The sequence below is a fragment of the Physeter macrocephalus genome, chromosome 2 (genome assembly GCF_002837175.3).
Source record: "Physeter macrocephalus isolate SW-GA chromosome 2, ASM283717v5, whole genome shotgun sequence".
Lineage (NCBI taxonomy): Eukaryota > Metazoa > Chordata > Mammalia > Artiodactyla > Physeteridae > Physeter > Physeter macrocephalus.
Window position 1 is genome coordinate 130,706,160 of NC_041215.1, and position 6,742 is coordinate 130,712,901.

A 6,742-nucleotide genomic window follows, 5' to 3' on the forward strand; every position below is an offset into this window, starting at 1 on the left:
AAGCAGGGCCAGCACTTCGAGGAAGCATCTGAATGTAGATGCCTCCAAGTTACCACCCCTGGCTTTCTTGTCCAGGTTCTCCAAGGCCCCTCGGGGGTCTGGCCCTCAAGGGGGAGAGTGTCCTCGGCTGAACCATGGAGGGAGCTTCCTGGCCTTTCCGCCTCCAGCTTGGCAACCAGGGCCCCAGTCCCCCTCCTGCCTGGGCCCTGGGGGCTTCTCACCTCTGGTCCCAGGGGCTCCAGGACACCTGCCAGAGGTCACAGCTCCCAGTTACACTGTATGTTTCCCGGGGACATGATGGAGTGGGGGAATGGTGGACCCTTTTGGAATATTTTACTCTTCATATCTCCTGTTGCATAAAGTGCACTCTGTCCTTAGCCCACGTGTCCATTGGGAGCGTAATAATCTCTTTCACACTTTAGTTACTAAATGTCTGTCCTACTTATTTTTCGTGAGTGTTTTCTCCTCGTTTCATTCCTTCCCAACCCTCCCCCACTGACACACATTTTTATCTTTGCTGCATGAAAAAATTGTCAATTGGGGTATAATGGTATGTCCTTTTGTTCCCATGAACTGTCTTGCAGTGATTAATAACGAGTACATCTTCACCCCTCTTCACAGCGGGAGTCAGCATGGCGTTCATTTCCTTCCTGGAAATCTTTGAATTAATTTTGATTAAAAAAATTTTAAATCCTGAGTTGGAGGATAAAAAAGCTTCTCCAATACCGAGGGCCTGACAGGTCCCTCTAAGAGTGAAGCCGACCCTCCTCTTTTCATACAAAAACGCCTTGTCCCCAGAGCTTCTTGCCCGCAGCTGTGGTGCCCTCCACACCTGCTCCTTGTTGACAACAAATATCTTCCCAGTCACTCCCCGCTCGTGGCTCAGTCTCCATCCCTGGACACCCCACCCCTCAAGGAGACCTCAGGAATGCCAGGACGACACCATCCACCATTTACACAGCCAGTCCTGAGGATCAGTCCGTGGGCTACACCCTTATAAATAAAATCAGTTCATTCTCCAAACAAACTGTGAGGCGTATACTATCATTAGCCTCATTTACAGACGGGGAGACTGAGGTGCAGCAAGGTCGAGTCACGGGCCCACAGGCGCGCCAGGAGCACAGCTGGACCTGGTCATCAAGCCGCGAGTCCAGATTTGTACCTGCTGGGCCTGGCACTCAGCGCACATCTGCACCACCTCACGGCATCCTCACAAAGCCCCACGAGGCAGGGCCCGTGAGCTCCTCCGATTCATGGGTGTGGAAACAGAGAGATGAGAGGTTAAACAACGCACCCAAGATGACCCAGTTATTAAGAAGCTGAGCTGCAGGGCAAACCACACCTGCCTGACTCCAGAGGCCCCAAGGTAACTGCTACCCTCACCGCCTTTTAATTTCCACGTGCTGCTCTCACAGTGTGACCTCCTCCTCTTCGCGCCTCCTGCCCCTGGGCGCCCCCAACCCCATAGCCCCTGAAAGCTCCCCTCTCCCTCTAGCCATCCCTCCACCCTCTCCACCCCCTGCCTCTCCACGGCCCAGTTCATCCCCAGCCCGGGTCAGTCCCCACCCCTGCTCCACTTCACCCCCCGGCCACTGAGCCAGCAGAAAACGCTCCAAGAGGCCAAGGGAGCCACTCCAAACGGTGGTCTTGGAGCACGAGCACCCCTTCCTGGTGCGAGATCCCACCCACCCCAGCCTCTCCCATCTCTCCTTCAGCCCTCCCCAGGATCCCCACCATCCACGGATGCCTTTGCCTCCAACGTCACAGAGAAAACCTGGCTTATCGAGCACGAACCTCGGACTCCTCGTCCTCACAACGGCACTGTCTGCACCCAACCAACTTCCGCAAGGTGTTTCTGCTGCTTAGAGAAACTCGCCTCCCAACTCTAGCCCACCTCACCTGTCTCCGCGGGGAACCTGCTCCATCAAGTTGTCACCGCTATTTATGAGGGGTGTCCGTAGGGCATAGAAAAATGTTAGGGGATGTTACAAGAACAAAACTTCATTCCCTACTTATTGTTTTGTTTTCTGTTTTTTTTTTTTTGCAGTATGTGGGCCTCTCACTGCTGTGGCCTCTCCCGTTGCGGAGCACAGGCTCCGGACGCGCAGGCTCAGCGGCCATGGCTCACGGGCCCAGCCGCTCCGCGGCACGTGGGGTCTTCCCGGACCGGGGCACGAACCCGCGTCCCCTGCATCGGCGGGCGGACTCTCAACCGCTGCGCCACCAGGGAAGCCCTACTTATTGGTTTTGAAGGTAGACAATTACAAATTGGATGGATACCTGTTCTATAATCTAAGGTGACCAGAAACCTTAATTTATGTATGATATGATCTTTACAGAGATTTCTGTAAAGGAACATTAACTTCTGTTACGTAACACACATAGTGTTATATGAAGGGAAAGCTATTATGGAAGGAAAAGCTTTCAGTGCTCATTAAAATAATTGGATCTACACCTCTTCTAAATGAAAAGAACATGGGTATGAATATTTATAAGATGAAAGCACAGAGGCCTCGGATTAAACAGCATTCTCAAAGTTCTGAACTCGAGAAAGTGTTAATTACAAGGACAGTCTCCACTTGGGGCCGAAGGTCTCCAGGTCCTCACCTTCCAGCCCAGATGCATCTGCAGCCTGGAGCTCTTGCTTAGTCCCACCCTCCATCCTGGTCCAGGACTCCTCAGCCCATCCCCTGATCCCTTCACTTCCCAGCCTCCCGCAAAAAAAAAGCACACTTTGTTCGAGTCCAAACACTGCCTCTGATGGTCTCCTTCCAGGCCTCGGTTTGCTCATCTCTACTATGGGCACAGCTGTGCTGCAAGCAGGGCCTCCGGTCATCTTACTCTCTCTCTCTAGAATTATCTGATCCTAAGGTCTGAGGAAACAGAGGCAGACAGAAGTCCAGGGTCAGACTCTCACCTTGTTCATTGGCAACAATGAAGAAAAAGCAGCCCTAATGTTCTTCGGCTGCCCCCAGCCCGTCGCCTTCCCCTCCCGCTTCCCTTGCCTCTTCCCCCTTACCTGCTCCTCTCTAGCCCTGCCTTCTGCGGGCCCCTGCTCTCGGCCGGCCCTCGGCCTGGCCCTCCTCCTCCTCCTCACCCAGCCAGGCTCCCATCTCTCAGCAGCAGGCCCTCTCCTAACTTTGGAGCCTGCAAGGTCCACTGCCTCCACCCGTCCCCTGGCGTCCCCTGGCGTCCCCTGCTCCCCCTCCCCAGCCAGTGCCCCTCCCCCCGCCCTCTTCCCTTGCCGCCTGGCCTCCCTCCATGCTCCTCACTCCTCCTTTGTCCTGAACCCCGCTTCTGGCCCCCCTCTGGCCTCCAGCCACCTGGGCAAACTGCTCACCTGTCCCTACATCTTTCCCGTCCAGTCACCTCCTCCTGTCATCTGCCCTCCTTTGGGCCATCGTGCAAACCATCCCAGAAGCCTGGTGCCCCTGCCAGCGGGCCCCTGGGCCTCTTGGAGCTTCGTGAGTTGGGCACCTCCTGGGCTCAGGGAGAGCCTGCTGGGCCCGCCAGTGCTCCGGGAAGCCCCCATCCCTACAGCCAGTTCTCATGCATCCATCTGGGGGTCTGGCCTGTGTCACCTGGAGGCTGCCTCTCCTTGGGATCTGTCCATCAGGCCCCAGCGGGTAACAAGCTCCTCTGTGTCCACCCTGGGGTCCCTCCAGGCTCTCCAAGCCATCATTGGAAAGGGGTGTCTGGACCTGACGGACTCAGGGCATCTTTCCCTGCAGGGTCCTTCCTTTCCAGGTGGTCACGCACTGACAGCCTCATTCAGGAGGGGCAACTGTGCCTGGTGGCTGGTACGCGCCCCACGCTCCAACCCAGGTGCCGTCTCCTGGGGGTCCCTTTGGCAGAGCAAAGGATGCCTGAGTAGGGGAGGCTATGGCAGCAGGAGGAGGGGTGATGCCAGGCTCTAAGGTATTGGGCCACAAAAGCCTGCAGGAAGCGGGCAGTGGGGGGCGAGCCCCTCCCTACCAGAGCTTGGCTTCAGAAGTCCCTGACTTAGGTTTCTGAGGTCACACCTACAGCCACCGTACAGCGCCCTGCCACCCCAGAGGTCAGCCCTTCTCACCCCCACCCACTTTGGCTGCCCAGATTGTCCCCTGGGGTCAGGTGCTTTCCTTGTTCACCTTATAAAAGCTCCCTTTGGGAGCTAACAGCTCGATTGTCTCCATGAGGCACCGGCCCTCAAACTCATGCTGTCTGGGGGCCCCCTCCCTGCCCTGCTGTTTCTCCTTTGCACCCTTAACACAAAAGGCTGACTTCGCCCCTCCTCACACCACAGAACCTGGCAGCTTCCAACCCAGCTCTGGTTCTGCAATCTCAAAACCCCAGTTTGCACGAGGGCCAGGACCTCTCTGCCCCTCTCTCCGCAGCGGCAATGGAATGTACTTGAATTAAACCTTTATGGGTCCCCAGCCATACTCTCAATCCCCTGGATCTGTCGGCTCTTTCTGCCCCAGGACCTCGGGGAGGTTAAGTTTGGAGGCCAAATGTGAGGTGACCAACAGCTGTTAACAGCGCAAATCTCCACTGAAAGCCTCCACCCTGAGCTCTTGGTGCCAGGGAAGTGCACACGGCTGGACGCAGCGGGGAAATCCAGCCTTGGCCGGTCCAAGGGTGGTGAGCAAAACCCCTCAGATTCGCCCCGGTCCCTGGGCCCTACACCCCACCGTCAGGGGCCTGAGTCACTTCTTGGGCAAGAGGCAGCTTCCCCCCAGGAGACCCCAGTTTGCTACCTGGGGGTTCGGGTGTGGCCAAGTGTCCTGGTGGCCCAGGGCTTTGGGGGTTCCTGGGACACTGGCCTTTGAGTGGATGAGCTGCCACAGCAGGTCAGTGAGGGAGCTTTGGGGACTGGCCCCTCTCACCAATCTGAGGGTTCCTCTCCCTGAGTCCATCTCCTGGGGAAGGACATGGTCCGTTGGACTTTGGCCCAGGGTCCTTTCTTCCACTGACTGTGCCTGGGACGCCCTGATCCTCTTTGGCTCCCGAGATGCACCTGGGCTCCTCCAACCTGGACACATGAGCACACACAGGGCCCTTCACTGCAGAGTCGCTGGGCCTCAGAGCAAACACCTGGGGGTGGCGTATTTTCCTCTCTCCCTCAGACACGGCTGGCAGGCACCCCGGTTTCAACGCCACAGTGACCACATTTCCAAGAAGCGGCTCCCAGCGCCACGGTCAGACAAAGGGGCTGTGTTACCTCGGGCGGTGCTTGCCGCCAGCATGTGGGAATGTCTGGAACCTATCAGACGAGGGGCTTCAGGTTACATGAAGCAGGCCCCTCTCAGGAACTAGAGTGTGTGGTCTTGGGACCAGTGGCCACCCCCAGCCCAGCCCAGCCTCTAGTCTGGACGAGGGGCCCAGGCGGTGAAAGATGACGGGATTCCACACGTCTGCGCATTATTTTCTCCGTCAGGAATTCCTTCCTTCTGAACTGACTCCGGGGGGGGCCCTAAAGGGGTAACAGACCACCTTGCCATAGAGGGGGCTTTGCCCAGTTAACCTGCCCCAGGGTCCAGACTAATTGTGCTGTGTGTCGCCATCTTTCCTCAGACCTTCACAGGCTCACCACCGGAATTGTGCACACCCACCCCGACAGGTACACACACCCAGAGACACACAGGTATGTAGACGTGTCCACACAAACAAATATACACCCAGAGACATGCCCTAACCTAGAAACACACGCACTCATACACAAACTCCTCCAAAGATACACATAGACAGAGGCACACACACACACCCAAGCACACCCACCCATGCTTATGCTCCCACAGACACACACACAGACTCACTCACACCTAAAGACACAGGTACGTGTCAAATCACACAAATCACAATCAGACAAATCACACAAATGTGTAAGGAGATCTAAAGTCGGACAACTACCCACACTCACACACTCACTCAGCTATGCACTCCCAGACGGGCACAGCCCTGAACCACCAGAGATCCTCTGCAGCTCCATTACCTCATAGCTGGGTCATGACCTCCTCTCCCTCCCCCAGGCCACAGTCCAGGCTTCCTAAGCCTTCCTTACCAAGAGTCCTGAGCAGGAGACAAGATGGAAGGTCATTCAAGAGAGACACTTGGAGGGGACAGAGCCAGGGTACCAGCAAACTTGGCCTGAGCCAGTGCCAGTGACAGACGACAGCATCACCTTCCTGCTATATAGCACAATCTTCATACTCTTGGCCTCCCACAGCCCAGGGGGAAACCCCAGACCTCCCCACCACCCCAGGATGCAGCTGGAGAAGAATTTGAAAATATTCTTGCAGTAAATCCTAAGAGTTTTCATCATAAGGAAAAAACTTTTTCCTATTTCTTTAATTTTGTATTCATATGAGATGAAGGATGTTATGATAATTTATGATATTAAGTTTGTTATGATAATCATTTCATGATGTATGTCAGTGAAACCATTATGCTGCACACCTTAAACTTATCCAGTGCCGGATGTCAATTATATCGCAATAAAACTGGAAGGAAAAAAAGAAAATATTCTTGCAGCCTGCATTTGGAGAGCCATTAACCTAAAAGTTTCTCAAAGAGTCCCAAACTCAGTAAAAACAACTAAAGAATGAATTCTATGGAGAACACTATATGAGAAATGAAAAACATGCTGCTTATGAAAGTGAAACATTTAGTTAATTATGGTGTACCTTGCGTGAAAGAACTATATTAGATTTTTAACTCTGTGGAATAATACATAAGCTAGAATATAACTTTAAGAAAATAA